Source organism: Syngnathus leptorhynchus, chromosome 3, assembly GCF_054491065.1.
Source record: "Syngnathus leptorhynchus isolate UIUO chromosome 3, UIUO_Slep, whole genome shotgun sequence".
Classification (NCBI taxonomy): domain Eukaryota; kingdom Metazoa; phylum Chordata; class Actinopteri; order Syngnathiformes; family Syngnathidae; genus Syngnathus; species Syngnathus leptorhynchus.
The window spans coordinates 4,102,693-4,120,782 of NC_141197.1; the positions used below are offsets into that span (position 1 = coordinate 4,102,693).

At 40.1% G+C, this 18,090-nt stretch overlaps 1 protein-coding gene across 2 annotated transcripts in view; it reads left to right on the top strand.

The window, feature by feature from the left end:
• The first annotated feature begins 2,029 nt into the window (after positions 1–2,029).
• Positions 2,030–18,090, top strand: part of shank2b (SH3 and multiple ankyrin repeat domains 2b) — a 236,034-nt gene continuing 219,973 nt past the window's right edge. For both annotated transcript variants that reach the window (XM_085907072.1, XM_085907074.1), the window contains exon 1: positions 2,030–2,511. The gene's annotated coding sequence lies outside the window, so the exon portion shown is untranslated. The remainder of the gene's footprint in view (positions 2,512–18,090) is intronic.

Here is an 18,090-nt window from a genome sequence, read left to right on the forward strand (position 1 = left end):
AGGAAGACGAGGCAGATGCTGGCATTAAAACGATGAAAAAGACCCTGCTTCAAGCTGTCAAACAACGTTTTGACTTAGTAGAACATGAGCCTCTGTACGCCCTGGCCAATTTGTTGGACCCAAGATATAAGGACAGGTAAGATATTTTAAGCTAACATACTCAACAGGCCGTGAGCTATTAGCTGTGGTATAATCACAACATATCAGATGCTGACAGATGCTGAGAAACTTGTCCACACCTTTGTCTCCTCCAGGCTAGACTACTGTAACGCACTCCTCATCGGGATCCCTAGCAAGAGCCTCCAGAGGCTCCAGTACATCCAAAACTGCGCTGCTAGGATCCTGATGAGGGTGCGGAAAAGCGACCACATCACACCCATCCTCCGTTCTCTGCACTGGCTCCCCATCAAATTTCGAATAAATTATAAGATCGCCCTCCTCACTCACCAGTGCATCCTCGGACATGCTCCCCCATACCTCAAAGAACTCCTTGCCCCCAAATCTGCCACCCGAAACCTCCGCTCATCCAATTCTCACCTTCTCCATGTCCCCAACACCAAGCTGCGCACCATGGGCGACCGGGCCTTCTGCCATGCAGCCCCCACACTGTGGAACTCCCTCCCCGACCACCTAAGAGCACCCCAATCCACTGACTCTTTCAAAACCGGACTTAAAACTCACCTCTTTACTTTGGCATTTCTGTAATTCCTGTTTTTATATCCTGGTTGTCGTCCAGTTGTTTTATACTTGTCCTTGCTTTTTATTCTTGTTTTTACTTGCCATGTAGCACTTTGAGATTCCTCCGAATATAAAGTGCGTTATAAATATAATTTATTTTATTATTGTTATATCACGGTCTGAAGTGAGCTATTGCTTTTATATAACAGATACCAAGTATGGCAATATGAAAGTTATCGACACCTAAGCTGTTCTATGTCTGTTTCAGACTACCAAGCATGCAAAAGATGCATTGTTGAAGGAGCTTGAAGACAGGGGCTTGACCAGCACAGCAGGAGCAGCGGAGGCTTAACAGCGACCAGAGAAGGCCCCTCGGATGGAGACTGCAGCAGAAGCAGTAGCAGCTCCAAGCAAGAGCAGTTTCATGGAAGCATTTGAGCAAATTCTGGAGGAGAGTGAGGATGCAGGTGCAGCAAGAAGCTCAAGCCCTGCAGTTCAACTGAATGAATATTTAGCTGAGAAAGCCATCACTGCATCAGACAGCCCATACAATTACTGGGTAGCCAACAAACATCGGCTACCTGATCTTGCTGCTACTGCCAAAAAGTATCTCTGTGCCCCCTGCACCAGTGTGTAAAGTGAGCGATTGTTCAGCACAGTTTCCAACACTGTGAATGACAAGCGAAACAGACTGACTGCAGACAGAGCAGAAATGCTTGTCTTCTTGACAAAGAATTTGTCATTGCTGCTTAAGTGAGCATTAATGAGGGGGTGAGACTGCACAAGTTTCAGAGCACCAGGCCATGAATGGTGCGATTGCACTATGTAGACATGTTAACATTGCTTGATTATTGTATTTGACCAAGTCGCTTGTTAATTCTCTTGTCCCGATGCTATATTTTATTTTTAATTCCACTCTGCACTTTCAGTATTTAGAAATAATTTTGAATCTTTTTTTTTTTTTGTGTTCGACTAAGCAGAGATTGTTTTCAGGGAGCACTTCTCATTGCTGCTTAAATGAGCATTTAGATTGATGCTCTAAATGCAGGTTATGAGTGGTGTGAAACGGCACCTAATGTTTACATGTTTACTATTTCTTTTAATAGTTGGTTACTGTGTGCTTGGTCACCTTTTCTATATTTGCCCAGTGCAGTTTCAGCTGCAACATTTGTATTTTTTTTTAAGAAGTTTGTATCCTAATTTACTTGAATTTAAATGCTGATACACTTTATTGCTGCTGTTGCACAATTTTTGTTACAAATAAATAGTTCATTGCATTAATCTACTTTATCTTGTTACATTTTGTCTTAGGAAAGAACTGTGTAGTCATGCCTGATGCCATTGCCTTTAGTCTTCTCTGTTCCACATGTAGAATTACCAATTGAGGTGTGAGGTGACAAAAATAGATTATGATCAACGGGCATGGATCCACCTGTATAATCCGGAGGGGTTCGTCTGAAACCCTCCCTCCCTCCCATCCCCGCCAACTTTCCAGATCACTGCTGTGCGTATGTTACTGCGCGCTCAGTCAAATCGGATCCTCATCGGCCGGCAGTCTAGTGCTTCAGATCGAATATCGGCGAGGAGACAGGCTGGTTCCTTGCCGAGAGATCGAGTTTAAAGTCTCCACTTCCTCACCGCCCGTTCTCCGTTTGGCGTGTCCTTTACTGTGCAGCTCGCGCCGTTCCCATAGGAGCGCTTTCCTTGGAGGTTTGTCCTGGTTCCGAGGGAATCTGGTATCATAAACAACTCATCAAGTTAAAAAGAGAAGAGAAAGACTGGATAAAAAAAAGACAAGGATTTACGACGAGTGGATCAAAGGCAATCGCCAAGGTAAGAGTAAATCAATTGACATATTGCATTCCAAGACAGTCATTTAATTGGGTTTGACAATGAAGTTCCTTGGGCACCGCGTCGCTTGCTTTTTCTACGACCATGTGTAAGTAAATGTATTAACAAGTTCTTCATCGATACTTACGCGATATCTTACAAGCTGTGATGCCGATTGCCAAAGTGGTCAAATGAGGCACGAACTCAACGTTGAGTTGAGTGACCGCACGGTAACTTGGTGGAAACGATGCGCCCAAATTGCCAAATATTTATTATCGAAGCTGGGTTTCTTGTTTTCGAGCTACGTGCGCACCAAATACTAATTTGTGGGTTTAATATAAAAAACAACAACTTGGACTTCTGTTCAACACTCGAGTTCAACTATAGGTAGATGCAGAGATTTAGAAATACTTTGGTAGAAGCTGAAGCCTATGTGCCCCGAAAGTCTTAACCCGGTCTTCTGATTGATCTCACATCCGTGGAATAATAATTCATCAGATGAATCCACCTCACCCCAAACTGACTTGACTTTAAGGTCAAATGCATTTTTTTTATGAATGCTATGACTACAATGTCAAATTAAAATGTTACATTAAAGTCTACCTGTTTCAGCTGCTAAAAGGATTACATTTAGTTGGCCTATTCATTCATTCATTCATTCATTCATTCATTCATTCATTCATTCATTTTCTGAACCGCTTAGTCCCCACGGGGGTCGCGGGCGTGCTGGAGCCTATCCCAGCCGTCATCGGGCAGTAGGCGGGGGACACCCTGAACTGGTTGCCAACCAATCGCAGGGCACACAGAGACGAACAACCATTCGCACTCGCACTCACACCTAGGGACAATTTGGAGTGCTCAATCGGCCTATCAAGCATGTTTTTGGGATGTGGGAGGAAACCGGAGTGCCCGGAGAAAACCCACGCGGACACGGGGAGAACATGCAAACTCCACACAGGGAGGGCCGGAGGTGGAATCGAACCCGCACCCTCCTAGCTGTGAGGCGGACGTGCTACCCAGTGCCCCACCGAGCCGCCCCATAGTTGGCCTATATGATGCAAAAAAATTATAAAATGTCACGTGGACTGCTGAGCATTAACATGTGTTAACCTTTATCGGAAGCTCTGTGTGCATCCTAACATTGCTGCAAGATAATGTGAGGACTATGGAAGACTGAAAGTGCTAAAATTGAATAAATAAATGAATAAATAAATAAATACAAACGAATGTCAAAAATTGATTGTTTTATTTCTTTATTCAACATGGAATTACACAAATAAATGCACATTACATAATGTCTAATTAATTAAAATAATAATAATTAATAATTAAAGATGAAATGAAATGAATCAAAATTATGAAATATGTCATTCATTCATTAAATTACCAAAGATTATATGTAAAATATGCGCCACGGTGGTTGACTGGTTAGAACATCCGCCTCACAGCGATGCTTGATTCCGGTTCCGGTCTTCCTGTGTGGCGTTTGCATGATCTGCCTGTATTTGCACGAGTTTCCCCCAGATATTCCGGTTTCCTCCCACATGGTAGGCCGATTGAAGACTGTAGGTGTGTGAGTGTGAATGGTTGTTTGTCTACTTTATTTGCTGGCCCCCGCCTATTGCCCGAAGTCAGCTGGGATAGGTTCCAGCACAGCCGTGCCCCCCCGTGAGGAAAAATGGTTCAGAATCTTACTCTCACTCTCTCTCTCTCTTGCTTTCTCTATCTCTCTCTCTCTCTCTCCCTCCATCTATCTTGGTCTCAAATCACCCTCAAACGAGACATGCACACTGACAGACAGTTGCAATCTCTACAAAATTTTGGAATACAATTTTTGAAAAATGAAAATGATGTTTCTCAAGTTAATTAGTCCACATGTACTGTTCTGTGAATGAATTGAAAGTCATGTGATCAGAAGAACAAACAGAAGTGATGCCCATGGAGACGATTTCAATATTGCTTCGAACAGTTTAATGCTTCTGACGTCCATTCTTTTTACATTCAATGCATGCCGGTAATTGTCAAAATTGTTTTTGTCACGTTAGCCCATGGGAATGTCAGGTACAAGCTTTGTTTAAAGTGAAAACATCACAATCACACCTATTAAGTTACACATCCTGGACATCCATTGATAAACTTTCAGATTACTTCAATATTCTTTTTCAAGTTTGATGGCAAATTATTGAAAGCTATATACTGATGGCTCTTCGCTTCCGTTGTCAGCACATTCAAAATGAGTTATAGAAAAACTTATTTGAGTATAATCGAGGGTATACAATGATTGCCTGACTTTTTTTTTTTGGTTATGAATCTTCTTGTTGCTGCGACTTGACTTGGGCCATTGGATATATCTTACGGGAAAAGCTATGGCTATGTCTGCTCTTGCTTGAGTGCAGTGAGTTTTCATTTACGTATTTATTCATTTATGTTATCTGTACGTGCAATGCATGAAATCCAATAGCGTGTCGAACTGTTTATGTTCTGAAGAGGGAGCAACAGCAATGTGGACATGTTTTATTAGGGTGGACAATCTCTGTACAATATGATGCTCATATATGTACAATTCATATATTATTTTATGCAAACATAACTGCTCAATCAGAACACGAATACAACACACACAACTGGATGAACACACACAGGGGGGTGACGCCCCCCCACACTCAGGTACAAAATGGTCATGTGACAAGTTCCCGCCTCAGGTACGAAATGGTCATGTTACAAGTTCCGGCCTTTCTGGACAGTATAAAACAAGCTGACCTGGCGACAGAAGTTGTTGTTTCATCTGCTGCCGTGCCGTGTGTATTGGCCGCCATTAAACAACCCAAGATCTTGCCAATAGAGAACCAACTCTAAACTCCACACCTTTGCTTTCCTGGCTCAACAACAGACATCCCGCACAACACGCAACAGTTCATACTTCTCATCAACCACAATCAAAATCACTCGATCTATCCTATTACCTATCCTTTACCAATTTATTTTATTCAACATCATTTATCATCATTAATTTACCATTTACATTGGCCGTCTTATTACACATTAGCGTGCTTCTACCATTTTGCCCTTCATTAAGCAAATTCCAGTGATTCAACAGTAAGTTAGCTCAGTAGGTAGAGCATCATACTTCCAACGTCGTGGGGTCGAGACCCGCATCGGGCAACTTTCTCAATACCACTTTTATCATGATTTATTTCCCTAACTCATCTTTATCATAATTTTATTAACGGGGCAACTTCATCATTTTTTATTCATTCATTTATTTTATTCAACATAATTTAACATCATTTTTCCCCAAACTCAATTTTCCCGCTTTTAATTTTAACACATTTTAACCATTTATTTTATTCAACATCATTATCATCATTAATTTACCATTTTCATTTCTCCTTTATTTAACATCATTTTTTCCCAAACTCATTTTTCCCGCTTTTCATTTTAACACATCATTTTACCCATTTAATTTATTCAACATCATTTCTCATCATTAATTCACCATTTTAAATTTTTCCCTTTTTCCTTTTTACATAAAAAGTAGAATAACAATAGTGTGAAGTGTCTTCACCTTGACACGCAAGTTCTCCAATTAATAATTTATTTCATTCAACATCATCATAATTTACCATTTTTATTTCTTGTTTAATAGCATCATTCCACCACATCAACACTAAGTCACTGTTTAGCTCAGTTAGTGGAGAATGGCACATTCAACACGAGCCATTTCCCTGAGTGGATTCGAATCTGACATTGGCTGTTATTTTTTATTCATTTATTTATTCATTTAATTTTAATTTAAAAACATCATTTTAATAATTTATTTCATTCAACATCATCATCATAATTAACCATCATTTTATTTCTCAGGATTTATCATCATTCCACCACTTCAATAGGAAGTCACAGTTTAGCTCAGTAAGTAGAGAATGGCACATTCAACACTTTTTCAGCCATTTTGCCGACTGGGTTTGAATCTCACTTGGCCGTTATTTTTTATTCATTCATTTTTTATTCATTCAATTTTAACACATCATTTTAATAATTAATTTTATTCAACATCATCATCATAATTAATTTACCATTTTTATTTCTCATTTAATAGCATCATTCCACCGCATCAACAGTAAGTCGCTGTTTAGCTCAGTAAGTGAATGGCACATTCAACGTGAGTCATTTTGCCGAGTGGGTTTGAATCTCACTTGGCCATTATTCTTTATTCATTCATTTAATTTTAACACATCATTTTAATAATTTATTTCATTCAACATCATCATAATTAATTTACCATTTTTATTTCATTTAATCATTAATTCGAGACCCACAATAGTGTGAAGTGTCTTTGCCTTCACACGCAATTTCTCCAGAAATTGCCAATTCTAGTTTTTTTTCTTCTTATTATACTTCTTCTAGTGTGCCCCTATAATCCGAGGAGCCATGTTGTCTGGGGCTTCATGCCCCTGGTAGGGTCACCCATGGCAAAAGGGTCCTAGGTGAGGGGCCAGACAAAGCACGGCTCAGAAGACCGCTTATGATGAATAAAATATATGAACCTAGTTTTCCCTCGGCTGGACATGGGTCACCGGGGCCCCCCTCTGGAGCCAGGCCTGGAGGTGGGGCTTGAAGGCGACATTCCACACTATGTCGATTAATTTTCAGGAAGGTCAGCAACACGAGGTTACCTTGCAGGGCCTTACTGGAGTGAGAGAGCTATCGCAAAACAAAAACGTCTTTCTTCCCGCTGACTTTGAGGCCTCTGCATGTCAGCCAACGTTTGAGTTGTTCCACACTATGTTTGGCGATAAAACCGTGTTGGAATTTCGCTGCTGGTACGTCGTCCTCCTCCAAAATGATGCGTGCAGCTGTAGTTGCACGATCAGTCGGACACTGTCTGTCCGCATCGGTTGAATATTTACGAGCGAACGTGACGTCATTTGAGATCAACCCCATTCAATTCAGGTGGGCTGGACCACAAGCTGGGATAGTCGGCGATTGGTTCTGGGCTCCATGTGGCTCTCGGACTAATTGAATAGCACTGACATAAGGTTTACTCAAATAAAAAACATATAGTTCAAAACACACGTTTAATTTAATGAAGCACTTAAATATACAACGAGTTTCACTTAAATGTATTGACACAAATATAACTTTCATTCAAATATAGACCTTATATTAATATTGATTTATTTATTCATTTCTATCTATGTTTATTGATATTGTAAATATGTAATAATACACATTATTTTCAATATTATTAAGGGGTATGCCTGTGAGTATTGTTACATGATCTTTCTGTATATGCACCCTTTAGGTTCCAATATTTTTTTGTTATAAATTCATTCTGGGATTTTGATGATACTCATTTGTCCGTCTTTATGTGACATTTTCAAGATGAAGCTACATTTGCTTAAATATACATTGTTTAATTCTGTTCAATTTGTGTTTTACTGTAAACATGAACTGAAAGTGTATGTTTGATTTGTTTTTGTAAAACCTGACTCAAGGTAAGCGGAGAATGTTGGATGGATGACAACACCCAGATCTGTGATATTTTGATTCACATAAATGTGATGTGAAATATTCATAACGTCTCAACTACCGTAATTTTCGGACTATAAGTCGCTCCGGAATATAAGTCGCACCAGCCATAAAATGCACAATAAAGTGAAAAAAAAAACATATGTAACATTGATGATGTAACTGATGTAATATTCAGTTATTCTAATAACTATTACATAAATAACACGTTTATAAAACCATCTGTGTCACTCCAATTCATTAAATCAATCGATCGTCCTTCATGTCAACAATGCCACGTACGCGCTCCGTCTGACTCGTTCGGGACAGAATCTAATTAGGATTAGGAATCTAATTAGGATTTGCATTTCTAATTATTCCACAGACCCATATAACGATATATAAAGTATATTTCAAATAACTATCATATTACCACAATATTATCAAACCTTCTGTGTCACTCCAAATCACTAAATCCATCGATCAAATTCCTCGTCCTTCGTCAACAAAACCGTGCGTGCACCCTGACGTCAGCCTCGTCGTTATTCCACAGATCTAGTATGTAACTATAATGTAGCATTAACAAAGTACAAGCAAAGACGTGGGTTTGGTAAACGGCTCTTTATTTAACAAAACAAGAGTTCAATGAGGCAACAACTACTGAACTTCCAGCCACGGAAGCGGAAGAGAGCTCCATAGAATAGGAGCGGGTGTGCGTAAAAGCCATGTCCGAGCCCAATCCACCGTCCCCGGACAGCCACCCGGCCGAGCGCCAGCCCCCGACTTCCATCCACGAAAGTGAAAGAAAGCTCCGTAGAGTATGACCGGGCGTGCGTAAAAGCCATGTCCGAGCCTCATCCACCGTCCCCAGACAGCCACCCGGCCGAGCGCCGACCCCCGACTTCCATCCACAGAGGTGAAAGAAAGCTCCGTAGAGTATGACTGGGCGTGTGTAAAAGCCATGTCCGAGCCCCATCCACCGCCCCCGGACAGCCACCCGGCCGAGCGCCGGCCCCCAACTTCCATCCACGGAGGTGAAAGAGAGCTCCCGTCGAGAGCAAGGTCTGTTACACTTTTGATCTGGGAACTGTGTTGTGTATTGGCCTCTTTCTCCTCAAAAGATGTGGACAATGTGAAAAAGAAATGGAGGAGGGCCTGACATTTCTCATCATCATGACTCAGATAAACCAAAGAGGGAAATTCTATGAAGGAGACATTTTTGTTGGATAAAATCTGCATCATTAGTCATTCCGACAATAATAGCTGCGAAAAAAACCCCCAAAAAACTTTCGTGTCTCATTTTCATTTTTGAATGTTGTCATTCAAATGTTTGAGAGTGTCATCCCACTTGCTGCCTCTATTTCAAAATCAGCATAAAAAATGTCAACGTCAAAAGTTTGGAAAAATTGGGCGTTAGAAAACAGAAGTTAGATATTATAACTTACAAGCAATTTGCCACTATATTCTTGCCAAAAAATGTCTTTGCATACAATATAGTACACTCAAAATAAGTCAGACCTTGTCTTAACAAAGATCGTATCTAGAATTTTTGTAATGATATCAAAACTAATAGGAGCATTAAAACTCAAGATTTCCACTGTCAATGTTACAATTGTAGTGAGGACCCGGATTCAAATACAAGATATATAAACATCATGTTTTGATGAAAAGATAGTGTTTTTTTGGTATGTGATGGCTGTTGCTGGAAAGAATGGCTTTCACCTGTAGCGTGTCTGACAAATCAAAATGTAGAAAGCCCCTCACTGGTGGTAAAAATAGATATGAAAGATGACCGCGGTGGTGGAATGATTATTCTGGGACCATAAAGATAAGACAACCTTTACTGACATGAATGACATCAAATAAAAGTTCACAACCAGACTGACAGGGCATTTAAATGCTGGCAGGGCCACAAGTATCCATCAGTACTACAGGGGGGGGGGGGGAGTGTCATGTCCTTCATAACCAGATGTATGACAAAAATAACATTTTGTACATTTTCTTTTCACAAAAATCATCCATCATGTCCTTCATAACCAGATGTATGACAAAAATAACATTTTGTACATTTTTTTTTCACAAAAATTATCCATCCATTCTTCCATTTATCCATTCTTCCATTTATTCATTGTTCAATCCATCCATCCATCCATCCATCCATCCATCCATCCATCCATCCATCCATCCATCCATCTGAACCGCTTATCCTCACAAGGCTCCCTGCTGACTTCGGGTAGTTTGCAGGGGTCACCTTGACTGGTCAACACACTCATTAGTATTGCGATACTATGTTTGCCCTGCTTATCATTCCAAATCCAAATTATTAGACGTACTTATGTTGTAGTAAAGAGCATAGACCTGGTGTCAATGCAAGTAAGACATGTCTGCCATCTAGTGGTGATTGGTGTTATTACAACTGAAGTTTACCCTTGCACATTTGCAGTTTGGCACGCATAGTGTCCGGGATTTTTTCCCTTTAAATGTTTGTGTTAAATGTTGGAACCAGTGAAGACTGTGTGCAGTCACACTTAGAGAAATACCAAATACACTTCTGCGTGGGCATGGCTAAGACAAAATAAGGATGAGAATTTTTTTGGACACAAGAAACGTTCTTTCCTTTTCTGGGAGAAAGAAAAGGCTCCCCCTGCCCATGCACGTACTTTATCTTCTTGGCATTATTTAACAGTCTAAACTGGGAAAAAGTCTAGTACTTAATGTCAGTATAGATCCAGCAGATGTTCTACTGGAACTTTACAACGCTAATGAAGATGCGCAATATGGCTCCGTCCAATCTATGATGCAGCTGGACACAGCATCAATAATTATGCCTAGGTTCAATTGATGTTTGGATTCATTCAACAGACTTTCTCGCCCAGGCAACTGGACCGGGAGTAAATATGTAGATCATGCTCTCTGTCCAGCAGACATTCTTCCGGCACTCCCCGCTTTAGTGGTAACAAACCTCTCCTAGTGCTTTAGGGAAAGCGCTGAGAATGAGTCTATGGCTTGGAACAATTGACTTCATGTTGACTTTGAGCTAACACCAAGGGAATACGTGAGACGGGCTAGGTTCCTCCTTGAACAACCTTCCACAATTCAAACTATGTAACCTTGGGGCTGACATGCCTGTTGTCATTGAGTCCATGTTCCCTGCCGCCTCATTCCCACCGTCTGTCATGTATGCAGTTTCTCGACCCCAGCTCTTACTTTAATCTGGGGCTTTCCTGGATGTTACTGTCTTTTCCGCTTGACTTCCTCTATTGTTTTCAACCTACAGCCATAGATCCCACCAATAGTTGGGTTTTAAATATAGAAAAGGAGGACTTTAACTTTAGCCACTCTTTTTAACTTATTATTTTGTTAAAATTGAATCACTGATAAATGTTTTCCTGAAAAAATATGTTTTTCTGCCAGAGATCAGCACTTTGGGTGGACAGAATGTAGTGTGGGATAGGCTCCAGCTAACCCATGACAATATGGGTAATTACCGTGATTTTCGGACCATAAGTCGCTCCGGAGTATAAGTCGCACCAGCCATAAAATGCACAATAAAGTGAAAAAAACCCCATATATAAGTCGCACCAGAGTATAAGTCGTACTTTTGGGGCAAATTCATTTGTCAAAATCCGACACCAAGAACAGACATGAACCACCAACCACAGGCTAAACGATACGGTATGCTAACATGACATATACACAAACGGGGAGCTGAGAACGGCCAATGTAACATTCAGAGTTATTCAAATAAGTATTACACAAATAACATGTTTATCAAACCATCTGTGTTACTCCAATTCATTAAATCCATCGATCGTCCTTTATGTAAACAATGCTGCGTATGCGCCGCATATGCGCCGCTGACGTCGGACTCATTGTAAGTTGCATTTCTAATTATTCCACAGACCCACATAACGATATATAAAGTATATTTCAAATAACAATATTATCAAACCATCTGTCTCACACCTAATCATTAAATCCATCGATCAAATTCCTCGTCCTTTACATCAACAACGCCGCGCGCGCGCCGCACAGATCTAGTATATAACTATATTGTAGCGTTAACAAAGTACCAGGAAAGACGTGGCTTTGGTAAACGGCTCTTTATTTAACAAAACAAGAGTTCAATGAGCCAACAACTACTGAACTGTAACGATAAAAACATATACAAGTTGCTACACGAAATAAAATACATCAAATAACCATAACATAAATAAGTTTTTCAAACCTTGTGTCACTCCAAATCATTAAATCCTTCAAACGTGGGGCCCTTCGTCATCTTCATCATCCCGTGATCGAATCCTTTGTCCTTTATGTAAACAACTGCCGCGCGGTGCCGGTGACGTCACTTGCAGTTTAAATGACAGTAATCCCTTGCTACATCGCGGTTTGTTTATCGCGGTTTCACTACATCACAGATTTTTTAATTTTGAAAATGTGTGAAAAAAATCACATATAAATTGCTCCTGAGTATAAGTGCCCCCCCCCACCCAAACTATAAAAGAAAACGCGACTTATATTCCGAAAATTACGGTAATCAATCTGCACAGTCATTGGTTAGTGTGGTGTTGCGTTATGACCCTCAGGTTGCAAAGCGTTTTTGTCTCATTATTAATCCAACATTTTTAAAGATACAACAAAAGCACTGATTGGTCTACACTGTATACCCACTCTGTTTGTGTGATTATTGCAGAAGTGTTTCAATAACAGCAGTGCTCAATCATGCTTTGTTGAATTATTTGTTGACTTTTGAGGCGCACATCATCAGCAGCGAGAGTTTCGCTTCGCATTGCTGTATTGCACAACCAAGAACTGAAGCTAGAATGCGTATTACCTTTGGCAGTAATCATTGCGAGCTGCTCTAATCTGCTCATGCTTGGGCTTGTAATGTTTCCATCCATCCTTTCATTCTTAACACCACATATCCTGTTCAGAGTCGCAGGGGTGCTCAAGCGTATTCCAGCTGACATCGGGGGAAAGGCAGACTACACCCTGAACTAGTCACCAGCCAGTCGCAGGGCACATATAGGGATGAACGACCAGTCACACCGCCACTGAGTGTGAATCAATCCAACGTTGCCCGCTCACAAGTCAGGCGAGTGTACCTCGAAACCATCAGCAACCTCTGCCAATTCACTTCACTCCAAAAGAATTGGAACAATCTGTTATTACTAGAAAACATCTGTCTAGGTTTGATATCCAAAAAGTGATTTTATTTTGAGGTTGTTTTGTTTGTATATGAAACAACTTCAAAGCTAACGTTTTTTTACTACGAAATCTTCAAGTTTAATAATCAAGATGTCTCTATGGTATCCAACAGTATCCGTAGATCCAATTTTCCTTGGGTGTGCTTGGGTGCGAGGTGGCTTACACCTTGGAATATCAGTCTTTCTTTAAATTGACATATAAAATATTTCTGTAGTTCCGAGTTAATCTTGCTGCTGCCATGAATAATAAAGAATAATAAACCCATCTCAGAAAAAAACATGCAATTATTTTGAGTCATGATGTATCAACCAAGGTTCACAAATGTTCTTGTATGTTGGTTCTTTTTCAAAGGTTTAGCTTGTTTTTATGGCTGGTCTCCGTACTTTTTGTTTAATTTCAAGTTGTTCTTTCCACGTGTCTCGATAATAGTGGTTCGTATATTCTAGTGTGTCCTCTGTACCATTCATTGACGGAAGTGCTTTTCTCGCGAAGGTCGCAGGCACGCTGGAGCCTATCCCAGCTGACTATGGCTGTAGGCAGGGGACCATCTTGTACTGGATGCCAGCCAATTGTAGGGCACGTGTAGACAAACAACCATTCACACTTACGCCTACGGGCAATTTGGAGTGGTCAATTTGCCTACCATTTATGTCATTGGAATGTAGGATGAAACCAGGGTAACTGGGGGAAATCCATGCACGGGGAGATCATGCAAACAAAATGAAAGTGCTGCGCAAAAAGTGCTGCACAAATAGAGCTAGAGTGGTGGCAACGCTTCTGTACCTTCTCAAGGTGACCTTGACAGTACCTAGTAAGCACATTTATTTTATTTTAGGGGAGTTAATGGGTGTTACAGCAAAAATCTGGACATTCCCATCAATCACAACACTGGTAGCAGCCCGACGATAAGAACCAGCTTCACGTGGTGTCGGCCGTACCAACGAAGAGTTTTCATCCTCAGTGCGGTTGTTCAGAACTCGGTGTTTAGAATCACATTTTTTTACAAACCCATTTCATCAACCGCACCAACAGCAGCAGCAGGAGCTATTTGACTACCGTAATTTTCGGACTATAAGTCGCGTTTTTTTTCTTAGTTTGGGTGGGGGGGGCGACTTATACTCAGGAGCGACTACTATGTGATTTTTTTCAGAAATTTTCAAAATTCAAAAATCCACAATGTAGTGAAACCGCGATAAACGAACCGCGATGTAGCAAAGGATTACTATCATTTGAACTGCAAGTGACGTCACCCGTGCCGCGCGGCGGTTGTTTACATAAAGGACAAAGGATTTGATCACGGGATGATGAAGATGACGAAGGGCCCCACGTACTACCGGCATCATTAGTGGCTTTGTTTGTAAGTGACACGGAGGACGAAGAGTTTGAAGGATTTAATGATTTTGAGTGACACAGAAGGTTTGAAAAACTATTATGGCTTTTACGCACGCCCGGTCCTTCTCGACGGGAGCTCTCTTTAACGTTCGTGGATGGAAGTCGGGGGCCGGCGCTTGGCCGGGTGGCTGTCCGGGGACGGTGGATGGGGCTCGGACATGGCTTTTACGGACGCCCGATCATACTCTATGAAGCTTTCTTTCACCATCAGTGGATGGAAGTTCAGTAGTTGTTGGCTCGTTGGATTCTTGTTTTGTTAAATAAAGAGCCGTTTACCAAACACACGTCTTTCCTGGTACTTTGTTAACGCTACAATATAGTTATACACTAGATCTGTGCAGCCCGCGCACGCGGCATTGTTGACATAAAGGACAGGAATTTGATCGATGGATTTAATGATTTGGGATCATTAAATCATTATTTAATTATCATCATCATCGGAGTGACACAGATGGTTTGATAATATTGTTATATAAACCCATGTCTTTCCTGGTAGTTTGGTAACGCTACAATATAGTTATATACTAGATCCCTGCAGCGCACGCGTGGCGTTTTTAACATAAAGAACGAGGAATTTGATCGATGGATTTAATGATTCGGAGTGACAGACGGTTTGATAATATTGTTGTAATATGATAGTTATTTGAAATATACTTTATATATTGTTATATGGGTCTGTGGAATAATTAGAAATGCAACTTACAACGGGTCCGACGTTGTACCCGTTGTTTATAAAGAAACAAAAACGACCATGAGAAGAAGAAAAAAAAAAAAAAAAGCATCACAAGTACTTGTGATGCTTTTTATATATATATATATATTTATATATATATATATATATATATATATATATATATATATATATATATATATATATATATATATATATATATATATATATATTTATAGAATATAAATATTCTTCATATTTATAACATTTCAAGAGCATACAAGAACATTTAGAGCATCCACACAGGCAGCAATTAGATTAAAGTTATTTTTTTAACATGGAATGAGGTTTCCTATGACATACAAGGATCACATATTGCCTAAATAATTTAATTCCTCCATAAATCTTTCTGTTTATAAACGCATATGGTTTATGCGGCGCATATGCGGCATTGTTTACATCAAGCACGATCGATGGATTTCATGAATTGGAGTGACACCAATGGTTTGATATGTGTGTTATTTATGTAATACTTACTTGAATAACTCTGAATGTTACGTCAGGCCCGTTCTCAGCTCCTTGTTTGTATATATGTCACGTTAGCATACTGTATAGTTTAGCCTGTTGTTGCTGTTTCATGTCTGTTTTTGGTGTTGGATTTTGACAAATAAATTTGCCCCAAAATTGCGACTTATACTCCGGTGCGACTTATATATGTTTTTTTTTTCACTTTATTGTGCATTTTATGGCTCGTGCGACTTATACTCCGGAGCGACTTATAGTCTGAAAATTACGGTAATTACCCATATTGTAATTCGGTCATTGCTTAAATAGTCTTACATTTTTAAAATGAAAGTATCAATTCTTTACAAATTGAATTATATTTTTTTTACACAATGAAGGAGATTTCTGGTGTGTCTGCCCATCAAGTATAAAATTAAGCCACATAGATTTTGCAGAAATCCGTGCCCGCTTTTGAAAATTTGAGTGAGATATTCGGCACTTCAAATTACATGATAACTACCCCCACAAAGAGTCCACCATACTTTTGGCAGCTATGAGATGGTCAGAACAAGATGGCCAGAACCAGCCCACTGGTTGTCACTCGACGAAAGGACAGCCTTGCCATTGGCCCAGTAGTATGTGGGGCAGAATGACGGCTGGCGCATGGCGTGAGACAAATTCAGCCCTGAAGAGCGCCAATTTCACCATGGCAAGAAAATTGCTGTAAAATACGGCTATAATTCTTGGTGGTTGGAATATTTTGAGGAAAGCATGCCAAAGACATGCTATTAGGACAATGTACATAAATACTGTATTTTACCGTAATTGTATGTCCTTTTCAAATGTGAGCGCAATCTTAATATATGAGGGGCCGTTAATGGAAGCGGCCACCCTTGGGCACGCTCGGCCTCATGTCCAGGGGAACCTTTATTAGATGTGATTCTGTGGTATATTAAATTAGTTCCACCATTCTGTTGTTTGAACATAGTCGCTGAGGCTAGTGATGGGCACTAAAAAGGCCCCCGAACAACTGGGGTAAGGCTTCAGCTAAAGGGTACGGTGTTCAAGGAACTACACGGTGCCAGACCCCCCCGGCCTCTTTGACGGCCACGTCTGGCCCATGTACTTGAAACACAAGAACATCATGGTGATGTTAATTAATTAATTAATTTTCCAAAATAGAAATATATGCATCACATTGTCTGAATCGTAACAAAGGCTTTTCTTTGCTCTTGAAATTTGTGCCCTGGTGGTGTCAACTTAATAGCGATCGTAAAATTTGACTCTAACGTATGTATTTCTGTTTTACAAAACAAACAAACAACAAACAAAAAACTCACAAAATGTACTAAGTAATTAATAGGAATGATCTGTGTTGAGTGTTTGAAGGTGACATTATGGTGTGACAAGGAAGCTCAAGACACGTCGTCTTTATTTCTTTTGCAAGATATGACACTTTGTGTCATATCTTGCAAAGCCGAGCATTACTCGGTGCTTCATCCACATGATCTCTCTCCTAACATGCTGTGCAGTGGCAAGTAGCCTATAGCTGATGAAATCTTAAAAAGCTTTTGAAAAAATATACCGACATGGTGAAATTAAGCTTCATGAATCATTGAGGCTCTCTAGCCAATTGGTTTGCACTTGGTTTATAAGCAATCTTGTGTCATTTCCTCTATGTATGCCGTCATAAAGCAGTAAGCTGTACGTATGTATACACAGAATGAAACGATTGTGGCCAGTGACTGTTGCAGTATTGCAGTTTTCAATGTAGGTATATAGTGTAAATATGGAATAAAATTACAATGTTTATGAACAACCCAAAATACAAATGAGTTTAAAATTGTCAAGATCTAAGACGGATTCTACCTGCGATCTCAAATTCAGAACCACAATGCTCTAGCAACTGCTCCAAACAAATATCAAAGTGGCGAACTGTGCAAAAGAAAATGTAAAAAAAAAAAGACACCAAATGAAACTATAACACACAATGTTACTCCTTAATTTTCCAACTCACTTAAAGATCACTAAATACGCTGACAACACCTGCTCCTGTACAAGGTTTCCAGTGTCATGAGGAAGCAATAAATTGAACCAGTGATTTCCTTCATATTAGACAAGACCTCATTAATTATCGGCCACATGATTTTCTGGGGGGACCTAATACGTGCTTCAAAATTGCGGTCTTATTTAGCCTGCCCACCTTTGATCGAGACACTCCAAAGCCTTGCTTAATTAAAATTTATGGTGATATTAAGCTGCACAAAACCATATACCGTATTTTTCGGACTATAAGT